The following is a 13,763-nucleotide window of genomic DNA, read 5'->3' on the forward strand; positions in this document are numbered from 1 at the left end:
CATATTGTCCATCAAATGAGAACACCATAGAGCAAGGAGAAAGAGCAGAGTTTCCACCAGAGAGATCAAAGACCAAAGAGACACTGAAAGGAGACAAGTGGCCAGACTCACAAGTACAGAGGAGAGAAGTGGTTGTCGAGGACACCATAGAGGAAGAAGTAGACACAACAAGGAGAGAAGATTTAAGTGAAGGAGAGTTGCAGGGTGATCGAAAGTTGAAAAGGAAGAGAATAGCAAATCGATGGTACGCAGCTCCTGAATGGGCGTATGCAACTACAACTGAATGGCAACAGGAATTTTTGTCTTTTTGTTTTGATCGAGAAGTCCCAGGTCAATATTTTGGCACCTGAATCTGGCTGAAGGGACTGAGTTGTTGTAATAATCTGAGCTAGAATCGAGATAGAGAAAACATTGAGAACCTGAAACTGACTTTTGAAAAACGATTTTGACAAGCTGCTAACAGAATTGACAAGGGATCCTGGAAGTGAGATTGAAAGCTGTAAATAATTGCTGAAAAGAAGATTTGCTTGATTTGACTTTGCTGCAGTTTTGTGCCATACAAATCATTCTTAGTTATTTGCTTAAGAACCATCTTTTGTGGTAATTCTAATAACCATCCTCCACTTTCTGATTCTTTACAGATCATGACTAATACTAGGCAGGAGAATAAAGGGAGTAGGCATTGTAAATACTTGGGTGTTGGTTTAGGTATTGCGTGTCTGATCTTGGTTGTGGTTGTGATTGTGGGTAATACACTGATGGATAAGAGTGGGACTAACGATGCTTCAGTTCCTGAAACTACTACCACCCTAACAGCTTTAGAGAGATTTGAATTAGATGAGAGATACTTACATGAGGTTACTAATTCAAAAGGGGAACTTTCTTCTAATGTTTTCTATCGCTTGTTGAGTGAGTATGTTGAGACGATGGATGCTAAAAATTGTTTTGTATGTACACAGATTCCTACTTCTGTACAGGAAGGAGTCACCTATCATAGTTTGCCACTCACATATGGGATAAGTTGTAGTCTGTTACTAACAAGGTTTTATAACAAAGAGGACATTCAGTATTTCTATTCCAATCAGGATCTAGTGTTTTCTTATGTTCCTATCATGGAGGATTTGAGTGATGCAGCTAGATACTATGGTTAAAATTAGTTAAAGAATTCTTTGAGCCGATATTAGAAATTAGTACATCTTATGCTCACCAAAATAATTTGACATGCTTGCTTACACCTGTAGAGAAGAGCTTTTTAGATCATACTGATGATAGAAGGAAAGCATTAAAAGGCAAATTAGAAAAACGGTTACAGCAGCAAGCTTTTGTGAATAATGAAGCTTATAGTACAATAAGAGAGCAAGGGAAATTAGCTTTAGATGCATTACACATAGGGAAGCTTTGTATGTCTAGGACAAAATCATATTATGACAATGTGTTTGTGGGAATGAGTGAATGTAAGCATGTGTTTTTGTTTCATAGTAAATGGATGTTTATGTTGAATGGACAGGACACAGCAGTTCCTGGGATCTACTATATATGCGGTCTTAATGCTTATTACCGTCTTCCAAAGGGATGGTATGGGACGTGTTATTTGGGGATAATTTCCCCAAAGATTTACCAACTCGATGACTTGAAGAAGTTTCCGGGATTGTCTGAGTTACATCGTACTAGACAGAAAAGAGAGACAGCTGCTGGTGTAGTGGGAGATATAGTTGGGGCGATAATTACTTCAGTGGGAGTTATTTTGAACTCAATAAAGATTTGAAAGTTGTCTACTATTGTGGATACATGCTGACAAATTTCTCAGGAGCTATACTCCTAATGGATACTGAACTTGCTGCGGAGAGGGCAATGACTCTTCAAAAAGGCTTGCTTTAGACATTCTTTTAGTGAAAAATGACGGAGTTTGTAAAATGCTTAATGAGCGTCATTGTTGTGCGTTTATTCCTGACAATAGTAATGAGATTAGGAGCATGCTTACTAACTTGACTAATGAAAGTACAGACTTAAAGGAATTGAAAGAACCTGGTGTTTGGGAGAAGGTCAGAAAAGGTTTTGCTTCAGTGTGAAATTGGCTCAGTAGCATTTGGCATGCGATATTGTCTAAAATACTACAGGGGATAATATTTTTTTTGGCTTGTTTATTTGGAATATGGGTGGCTTGTAAAATTTGCAAAAGAATAAAAATAAGAAAGGCGAAAAATGATAAGAGGAGGGAAGAAAAGGAAAGGGAAAGATTGTTTAAGGAAAAATCAAAGGGGAAACCAATATGTGAAGAGATTGAAATGACAGAATTTTAACTGATGTAAAATTTGTGGGGGAAGATCTTGTGTGATGTCAAGAGTCATCAGAGGAGGGATTGTTGACGTGTGTGTTTTAACAAGAAATATTAATACAAAAGTTTGCATATAACGTGTGATGAAGCTGCATAGAAAATGTGTTTAACGTGGAAAATAATGCACGCATTTGAAATGTGCCCACGGAGAGTGGTTACCAATATATACGAAGATTAATGGAACTGCTTATTAATGTTGAAATGTTATGCAATATGTTTTAATTTTGTAGTAGTATATCATAATTAAGGTTACAGGTTCAGAGTTTGCTTTATTTAATAAAGGCCTTAACTTAGCAAGGGCTTTGGCCTAGCCTCATATTTGAATTGTGTTTTTAACTTAACATGCTGCTTTCTTGAAGGACACAAAGCTGTACTTTTTCTGAAGTTATGTGTTTGTAACCATAGTAGAATTCTTTCTCGTGTGAACTGGCTTACTCGAAGGCGATATTCTTGCTAAATGCAACAATATACTTCGTAACAGGTGCAAGGTTAACTCTCCTAGGAGAAGACAATGAAGACACTGACTGGAGTGCGAACTGCAACATTTTATTGCCTGACATTCCAACTGTTGAAGACGTCAATAGATGGACCAGTCCGTGACATGGGAACTGTGAATTGTCGAAAGTTCTGGTAAGGTGTTTGCAAATTATTGGACAGAGATACGAATGTACCAAAATTCATCCAATAGGGAATTTGGGAATGGTTTGACAGTTTTGACTTAACCGCTTGACACAAGGAGAAATCAGCCATTCTTTTTGAGCCACTTTTCCAGTATTCTTTGATCCACTTCTTCTTGAGCCACTTTTGAGTCATTCTTTTGGACACTCTTACAGTATTCTTTGAGCCACTTCTTTTCTGCCATTATTCCGAAGCCACTTTCTTCCTACTATTGTCCAGAAGATATTTTAGACGTTCTGTCACCCCAACCCATCCTTTACCCCTTTCTGCCTGATATTATCTTCTCCTCTATCTGAGGAAAGTAAATCATCCTCTAGCTATGTTATCTTATGCGTCTTGAAAGAGACTTTGGGCCTGATTCAGACCTTGGCGGACGGCGGAGGCCGTCCGCCAAGGTCCCGCCGACAAATGACCGCACCGCGGTCAAAAGACCGCGGCGGCCATTCAAACATTTCTGCTGGGCCGGCGGGCGCTCTCCAAAAGAGCGCCCGCCGGCCCAGCGGAAATGCCCCTGCAACGTGGACGCCGGCTCAGAATTGAGCCGGCGTAGTTGCAGGGGTGCGACGGGTGCAGTTGCACCCGTCGCGTATTTCAGTGTCTGCGGGTTTCCCGCCATGAACAGGATGGCGGTAGGGGCTGTCTGAATCCCCATGGCGGCGGAGCGCGCTCCGCCGCCATGGAGGATTCAATCGGGCAGCGGTAAACCGGCGGGAGACCGCCGGTTTACCCTTTCTGACCGCGGCTGAACCGCCGCGGTCAGAATGCCCTTGGGAGCACCGCCAGCCTGTTGGCGGTGCTCCCGTGGTCGGTGACCCTGGCGGTCACCGGCCGCCAGGGTCAGAATGACCCCCTTTGATTAACTGAAATGCTAAAGACTTTGCCCCGTTCTAACTTTGCCTGATGGTGACCAACTAATGTCCTGAGAACGAAGACTGACGCTGCTTGCTGATCTGTTGGATTGGTAACTATCCAAATGCGAATTGTGATTGTCTGTTTGCCCTTCTTTCTAGGCACCTACTGCTATTTTGATAGAGGCCTTAGTTTAGATGTTTTCTAAATTTGTGTTAACCAAATGTTTTGCATGAAGCCCAATATGCCAATGCTAATTTGAGGTTAGTGAGGTGTTCACTAATATCTTATGCAAATAGACAGATGACTGAGTTCTTGCTTTGTTGATTCATGTACTAATGAGATTCTGCTATGCTGATTCATATTAATGATATGCATCATAACCTGAATGTGTATAATCTATTCATTGATTAAGTAGTGTTCTATATGCTGATTGCCGAATAGTAGTGTTTCTGATGTGTTTCATTGCTATTGAGATTAACCTACGTGATATTAGATTGTTAAAAATAGGGAAATAAATGTTCTAACTTCTAATTAAATTGGTGTGGTTAATCATGACTGAAGGGTCATGGTGTGTCCAATTATTGACTTTTATTGATTGTTTATTGATTATTGGTTGGTTATTACTAAATGTTCATTGACTTATTGATTGATGATGGTAAGAGGGTACTTCGTGCTGGGAAGTCTCCAAACGCGGTCCAAAGGTTCATCGACCTTATTGCGTCCCCTTGTAAGTTTACTTATTAAGGGTCCGACGAGCTAACACCTGCATGCCATCTCACCCCCTCACCCCCTCACCATCCCACACAGTGCACTACCCTAATTACCACACTTAAATGTCAACCCCTGCATGCCATACTCACTGCAAGCACATCCCTCCCAGCTCTGCATGCACACCCACCACCAATGCATGACCAGCATGGAGAGTTACCAATCCCACAATATTTCACCATACACTACCAAAGGTGGGAGGACAACATCAATATCACTGGGAAAGCTAGAAATGCGGAACATGTCACAGACAATTACCCTGGGCATCACTTACATCCCCACAGGTGCCCCAGCCAATGTCAGCGGCGAGGAGGTGCCAAAGCTACCCAGTCCCCCACCAGAAAATGCCCTCAGTGATGACAGCAACTCTGGAGGACACGATCTGGATGAACTCCCTAGCCCATCTTGGACCACTGGTCAGTCAGCTACCACATCCCACAGCCAGTCCACCACAGGCAACCCCCCTCACACGCAAACACCACAGCAGCCAGCCAACACCCCAAACCTCTGTCCCCAGGACATGTCAATCAGTAGTGTGCCCACCTGTACAGGGACCCAAGTCGACACCACACAGGAAAGACAATGAGGGTCCTGGTGTCAGTGGGAGTGGGCACACTGTTCAGGGGACACAGGCACAGGGGGCCTGGGACAGTTGGAGGACAGCTGTGCACCAGGGGGTGGACAGGCCCAGGAAACCAGCTGCCCAGGAGGCACTCACAAATGTCCTGGGGGCCATAACAACAATCCCAGGACAGGATGGGTCAGGTGCTCAACATCATGCAGGATAACCAGCGGCTGCAGGGGGAGCACCACCAGGTTGTCATGCAACAATAGCAGGTCTTGAATACCACTGTGGTCTCCATTGCAAGGGTACTGGGTGACATGGTGAACATCATGCGGGAGTACACAGCATACCAGCGGGCCCCTACCACTAGGGCCCCTACCACTAGTCAGTGTGCTGACCAGCCCTCCACATCACCTGAAGCTAGTGGACAGGGGGCCCTGCCACAGGACTCACAGGCCACCAGCATCCCTCCCCCTGCAGAAGGTGACACATCCCACAAACATTCCCTGGGACCCAGACAGACACCAGAGATAGTTGCCAAGACCAAGACCACAGCTAGGAAATGAACCCCTCCAGAATGTCCCCCTTGTGTTCCACTGTGTCACCTTGTTCACTTTGAACTGCCATTGCTCCTCTTCCTATGGCCCTTTGGACACTGGAACTGTGCTACAAACAGACTGGCCCGCTACAATGGACTTTTCCCAACCATCACCCCACCCTACTGCACTTTGCATTGAATACCTAATTTACAAATAAACACCCTTGGACACAACTTGAGTAATTGCGCTTTATCAGAAAAAGATGTACAGTGTATTGAACTTTATTGAATTGCACGATCCTGTGCAAATGTCCTGTAATGTGTGAATCCATCCTACATATGTGTCTCAGCAGTCTGTACACATCACATCATTACACTGTTGTAACCGCACCAACATCTGCAATAAGGGAAGGCATAGATGACAGTTAATTGGGATGCAAAGGTAATTACTGGCATTATACTACACTCACAAAGCACATCACTTAAATGTAGAAATGTAAAGATCAACAGTCTTACCTGAGTGTCATTGGAGGTACTGTTGAATGATATGTGTTCTGTTGTCCACATCCTCCTCCTCCTCACAGTCTTCAGTGCCCGCTGCTGCCACAGGTGCATTGTAACCCTTCTCCTCCTGCAGATAGGGCACATGGCATCTGAGGGCCAAATTGTGCAGCATGCAGCACACCATCACAATCCAGCAGACATTCTCAGGAGAGGAGCATAGGGATCCACCTGTCAAATGGAGGCACTTGAACCTGGCCTTCAGGAGACCGAAGGTGCGTTCCACAATCCTCCTGGTACACCCATGACAATCATTGTACCTATTCCCAGCCCCTGTCCAAATAGCAAGGACAGGTTTGGGTAGCCGGAGTAACCTGGAAGAAGTGAGGGACACACATTAGCCATGCACAATTGCATGGGGTATGACTCCTGTAGGCATACACGGACATACATTGGTTGGGGACTCAAGCTCACCTATGAGCCAAATCATTGCCTCTGTAGTTGTGCCATTAGCTGTGGGATGCTGCTATTCCTCAGGACAAAGGCATCATGCACAGATCCAGGATACTTGGCAGTGACTTGGGAGATGTACTGGTCAGCAAGGCACACCATCTGGACATTGAGAGAGTGGAAACTCTTCCTATTCCTCTACACCTGTTCATTGGCCCTGGGAGGGACTAGGGCAATATGGGTCCCATCAATGGCCCCAATAACATGTGGTATGTGTCCCATTGCGTAGAATCCAGCCTTCACAGTGGGCAAATCATCAACCTGGGGGAATGCGATGTAGCTGCACATGTGTTTAAGCAAGGCAGCCAAAACCCTTCACAGCACAATCAAGAGCATAGGCTGTGACATTCCTGCAGCCAAGGCCACAGTCACCTGGAAAGAACCTGTTGCCAGGAAAAGGAGAACTGATAGTACCTGCACAAGAGGGGGAATTACTGTGGTGCAACGGATAGCAGGTGGCAGATCAGGCTCCAATTGTGCTCCAGCTCTGTGATTGTAGCCCTGTCCAGACGATAGGTGAGTATGATGTGCCTGTCCTCCAGTATAGCCAAGTCCACAAGGAGTCTGTACATGGGTGCTTGCCTCCTCCTCCTATTCCTCCGCAGTGGTTGGTATCTAAGTGAGGCAAAAGTAAAATGGAGGTGACAACAGGACCTATGGGCACACAACATCAGAGTACACAAAGCATGTATGTATGTTGGACACTAGAATTGTTGAGGTGTGTACCAATGACACACATCTTAATTCAATACATGAGTACTAGCAATAGGAAATGGCAACCGCCTGTCCTGTATGCAGGGACAGGTGGAAGTGACCTCACTACCCCGGCATTAGGCATCATGGAGGAAGGCGGTCTGCACCGCCCTGCAATTTCTCATTGGCTAACATGGGGCCCCATGGAGTACAGGAACCAATGACGATCAATGCCGGCAGTGATGGTGTTCACTGTAGGAAATGGTGGGAGGACCTGAGATGCTGGGCCCGGAAGACTGCGAAGGCCCAGCTGGGGATGGCCTCCCAACGAGGAAGGGGTGCCCGTCGAATGCTGACCCCTCTAATGTTCAGCATACTGGTGGTGGCCTATCCGGAGCTGGATGGGTGCTTGAGGGCATGACAGCAGCCACAAGGGGGTGAGTACAGTTCCCAATATACTACTTGCGCGTGGTGGGGTGGTCTCTGGGTGGGGAATGTGCGCCTGTTGGTGCCCCTAGGCCAGGCCGGACATTGCAGGGTAGGCGCCATGTTGGGTGGGGGCTGATGAAATCCACCTCCAAACCAGCTTGTGGGCATCCACTACTGGGCAGGGCTCTGTGGGTCTCAGGTATGCTGCAACTGGCGTTAGGTATTACTGTCCATAGCCTGATGACTAGCATTGTGACTGTTCTGAAAGGGATATCTCCTCCGATGGAAGCTCCCTAGTGGTGGTGGACACCTCTGTGGCCACCCCAACTACAGGTACAGCCGCCACCCCCTGTACCAGCACCGCCCTCCCAGCAGCCCCTCAGTGAGTTTTCAGTGCCCGCTCACCCAGGAGGGTGGGCATCTCCTTCGCCCCAGGCACCTCAGGCCCTGCCCCAGTTAGCCCTTCTGCCCCCAGTGAGGAGGCTATTGACCTCCTGCGATCCACCTCGGTTGGGCAGTGAACCATAGTGAATGCCATCCAGGGCCTGGCAGGGCATTTTCAACATACAATTGCATTCCTGGAGGGCATTCACTCTGGCGAGGCGGCCCAACAGAGATAATTCCAGGCTCTGGCCTCCTCCCTGATGGCAGCGATTGTTCCTGTCTCTAGCCTCCCCCTCCAACTTCCTCTGCCCAGCCCCCTCACATCCATGCACACATCCCCTGTGTCCTCTCCCACTGTGTCTTTGCCCCTCCTCCCAAAGTACACAAACGCAAGCACTCAGACACCCCACAGCCATCCCCCTGACAACAGCATCCAGCCCATGCACCCGCACCCAAACACAGCAGACAGACACCTCCTACAACCACTCCCTCTTCCTCCACTCCCAAACCTTCACCCTCTTCTCGCCCCAGTGTCCCTAAGAAGCTTTTCCTTTCCACCCTTGACCTATTCCCTGTCCCTTGATGACATCCGCCAGATGATGCAAAAACACCACCGTTGGCGTACACAACACACAGGGAACAGCCCTACGCATTAGGCAATGCACTACCAGTCACAATGCTAGTCACCAGGCCATGGACTACAATGCCTAATGCCAATAGCAGCACACCTGAAACCCACAGGACCCTGCCCAGTAGTAAATGCCCACTGGCATATTTGGGGCTGGAGTGCATCAGACCATGCCTAACATGGAACCTACCCTGCCATGTTCCTCCAGGCCTAGGGGCACCCCCACGCCCACAAGCCCCACCCAGATAACACCCCCACCATGTGCAATATTCTGATTTTTAAACTGTACTCACCCTCTTGTGGCTGCTGTGATGCCTTCAAGCGCCCATCCAACTGCAGGCCATCAGGGGGGTCAGGGTTCGAAGGGCACCCCTTCCTCATTGGGAGGCCATCCCCAGCAGGGCCTCCACTGTCTTCCTTGCCCAGCGGCACAGGTCCTACCACCGTTTGTGACACTGGGTGCTCCGCCTGTCAAAGACTGTAGGAGGCTGGCCTGGCTTAAAGTGGGTCCCTAATGGTACTTACACCTTGTGCCAGGTTCAGTTATCCCTTATTAGTAGATTAGAAGTGTTCTAGCAGCTTAGGCTGATAGAGGTAGCTATAGCAGAGCAGCTTAAGCTGAACTAGGAGACATGCAAAGCTCCTACTATACCACTTATATCATATAGCACTATATCATAAGAATCACAATACTCAGGGTTACTAAAAATAAAGGTACTTTATTTTAGTGACAATGTGTCAAAAATATCTCAGACGATATACTTCCTTAGGAGGTAAGTAAAATACACAAAATATACACACAAACCAATATCAGGTAAGTAAACAGTCAGAAAAGTAGTGCAGACACTGTAGAATACAATAGGATGCAAAAGGCCTAGGGGCAACACAAACCATATACTAAGAAAGTGGAATGCGAACCACTTAGGGGCCCCAGGCCTAGTGTAGTGTGTAGAGGGTCACTTGGAGTGTTAGAAAATACTAAGGGTGTCCAAGAGACCCCACCCCAAGACCCTGAAAAGTAGGACTAAAGATACCCTACTTCCCCAGAAACACACTAAAGTCGTGATATTAGATTCTGCAAAGACCACAACTGACTGCAAAGCACTGAAGATGGATTCCTGGACCTGAGGACCCGTAAAGGAAGGAGACCAAGTCCAAGAGTCACTAAAGTGTCCGGGCCTAGGAAGGACCAGGAGGTTGCCCTTTGAAGAAGGAGACAGAGGGGGCACTCAACAACACAGAGAGCCCATGCAGAAGCAGGCAGCACCCACAGAAGTACTTAAACATGGGTTCAGGAAAACTGACCATGGTGGTTGTCTCAACACTACAAAGGAGGGTCCCACGAAGCCGGTAGTCAACTCAGCGAGTTGAGCAATGCAGGACGGAGTGCTGGGGACCTGGGCTGTGCTGGGCAAGAAGGATTCCTTGCAAAAGTACACAGAAGCCCTAGCAGCTGCAGTTCACGTAGCACAAAGGATTACTGTCTGGCGTAGGGAGGCAAGGACTTACCTCCACCAAATTTGGACAGATGGACCACTGGACTGTCGGGTCACTTGGATCCAGCTCCTGTGTTCCAGGGACCATGCTTGTCACGATGAGAGGGGACCCAGAGGACTGGTGAAGCAGAAGTTTGGTGCCTGAGTTAGCAGGGGAAAGATTCAGTCGACCCACGGGAGATTTCTTCTTGGCTTCCAGTGCAGGGTGAAGACAGACAGCCCCCAGAGCATGCACCACCAGGAAACAGTCGAGGAGGCCGGCAGGATTAGGCACTATAATGTTGCTGCAAGTCTTCTTGCTACTTTGTTGCAGTTTTGCAGGCGTCCTGGAGCAGTCAGTGGTCGATACTTGGCAGACGTCAAAGAGGGAGTTGCAGAGGAACTCTGGTGAGCTCTTACATTCGTTATCTGAAGAGAAGCCCACAGGAGAGACCCTAAATAGCCCTCAGAGGAGGATTGGCCAACCAGTCAGGTAAGCACCTATCAAGAGGGGTCTCTGACATCGCCTGCTGGCACTGGCCACTCAGAGGCCTCCATTGTGCCCTCACACCTCTGCATTCAAGATGGCAGAGGTCTGGGACACACGGGAGGAGCTATGGGCACCACCTATGGGGTGGTGATGGACAGGGGAGTGGTCACTCCCCTTTTCCTTTGTCCAGTTTCACAGCAGAGCAGGGGCTGGGGGATCCCTGAACCAGTGTAGACTGGCTTATGCAAGGAGGGCACCATCTGTGCCCTTCAAAGCATTTCCAGAGGCTGGGGGAGGCTACTCCTTCCCAGCCCTTAACATCTATTTCCAAAGGGAGAGGGTGTAACACCCTCTCTCAGAGGAAATCCTTTGTTCTGCTTTACTGGGACTGGGCTGCCCAGACCCCAGGAGGGCAGAAGCCTGTCTGTGGGTTGGCTGCAGCGGTAGCTGCAGTGAAAACTCCAGAGAGCTGGTTTGGCAGTACCCGGGGTCCATGCTGGAGCCCCGGGGATGCATGGGATTGGCACTCCAATACCAAGTTTGACATGGGGGGAAAATTACATGATCTAAGACATGTTACATGGCCATATTCGGAGTTACCATTGTGAAGCTACATATAGGTATTGACCTATATGAGGTGCACGCGTATAATGGTGTCCCCGCACTCACAAAGTCTGGGGAAATTGTCCTGAACTATGTGGGGGCACCTTGGCTAGTGCCAGGGTGCCCTTACACTCAGTAACTTTGCACCTAACCTTCACCAAGTGAGGGTTAGACATATAGGTGACTTATAAGTTACTTAAGTGCACGGTTAAAATGGCTGTGAAATAACGTGGACGTTATTTCACTGAGGCTGCAGTGGCAGTCCTGTGTAAGAATTGTCTGAGCTCCCTATGGGTGGCAAAAGAAATGCTGCAGCCCATAGGGATCTCCTGGAACCCCAATACCCTGGGTACCTAGGTACCATATAATAGGGAATTATAAGGGTGTTCCAGTGTGCCAATCAGAATTGGTAAAAATGGTCACTAGCCTGCACTGACAATTATAAAGGCAGAGAGAGCATAAGCACTGATGTTCTGATTAGCAGAGCCTCAGTGACACAGTTAGGCACCACACAGGGAACACATTCAGGCCACAACTATGAGCACTGGGGTCCTGGCTAGCAAGATCCCAGTGAGACAGGCAAAAACGAGGTAACATGCCAGGCAAGATGGTACTTTCCTACAAAAAACCCCAGGGTCCGCACGTCCTTGGCGATGGTACGCCTAATACCCTTTTTCTAATGGGCGCTGACCTGCAGAGAAAGATACATAGAAAAAGGTATCAGCCATGCCGTCTAGCCTGTTACACTCATGGCCCACCATATCCCTCCAATCCCCTTACGCACAGACATTGACCACCATACATGCAGCACTCTTCTCAGGACCCCTCAGCCACCTCCCCTACACGAGGCCCTCACACACATCACTCCATGCATTCATGCCCCATGCATCGTGCTCACAGTTTACTCACCTGTTGATCTGGAGGACCATATAGTAAATGGTATTGGGGTAGGACCCCATCCACTAGTCTCTCCAACTCCTACAAAGTAAAGGCTGGGGCCCTTTCCCCAGACACTCGAGCCACGGTCGCTTCCAGACACAGGTCACAGCAGCACTTGCAGTGTAGGTCCTCTCCTGTTGAAGGTCAGGTAGATAGTGATTGACCAGATAGAAAATGGCCGTCACGTCCGCGGCGGTGCATACCGTTACCGCCGGCGTACATCACCATTGGCTACTGGAACGTAGAGGGACCAATGATAACCAATGAGGAGTTGCACTGTGGTCCTCGACCGCCTACCGCACCGGCGCACAACATCAGTGGCATTACTTCATTTCCACTTGTCCCTCCACACAGGTCAGGCAGCCGCCATTTTAGGGGGTAGCAGGCCATGGCACCTAACTGCGTCACATCAGACATAGGCACATTTATGGGACTACACGTTAACTTACTGTTTCTGTCACAAAATGCAAGGCATTTTACTCTGAGTATATGTTTGAATATGACCAGCTGCTCACCGTTTTTCACCCTAGAGTTGAACCGCTGAGGATTAATAGGAGATGGAGACATACCCCTGTGCCAGACCTCTGGTGACCTGGCAACAATGGAGGACAGGCACATTATCCTCACCTACAGACTTGATAGGGCCACAACCCAAGAGCTGTGTGCCCAATTGGAGCTAGACCTGGTCTCAGTTATCCATCACCCCACTGGGATCCCCCCTCTTGTGCAAGTCCTATCAGTGCTCCATTTCTTGGCAAGTGGCTCCTTCCAAGTGACAGTGGCCATGGCAGCAGGGATGTCACAGTCTATGTTCTCTAATGTGCTGACCAGAGTGTTGTCTGTCCTGATGAAACACATGCGCAGCTACATCATATTCTCCCAGGTGGAGGCTTTGGCCACAGTGAAGGCTGACTTCTAATCAATGCGACATATCCCCAACATCATTGGTGCTACTGATGGTACACTTATTGCCTTTGTTCCCCCCGCCCCAGAGAAATGAACAGGCGTACAGAAATCGAAAGAGCTTTCACTCTATGACTGTGCAGATACTGTGCCTGGTGGACCAGCACATCCCCCATGTGAATGCAAAGTATCCTGGGTCTGTGCATGATGCCTATATCCTGAGGAATAGCAGCATCCCATATGTGATGGCTCAACTCCAGAGGCACTGGGTGTGGCTAATAGGTGAGCCCATGGTCCCCACCCAGTGTATGTTGGTGTATGGGTGTGGGGTTGGCCCTAAGGGTGAGTGTCTGGCTAACAGGTATCCCTGGATATTTGCAGGTGACTCTGGTTACCCCAACCCCTCATGGCTACTGACCCCAGTGAGAAATACCAGGACAGGGGCAGAGGAATGTTACAATGAGGCACATAG

Source organism: Pleurodeles waltl, chromosome 1_1 (assembly GCF_031143425.1).
Source record: "Pleurodeles waltl isolate 20211129_DDA chromosome 1_1, aPleWal1.hap1.20221129, whole genome shotgun sequence".
Classification (NCBI taxonomy): Eukaryota; Metazoa; Chordata; class Amphibia; order Caudata; family Salamandridae; genus Pleurodeles; species Pleurodeles waltl.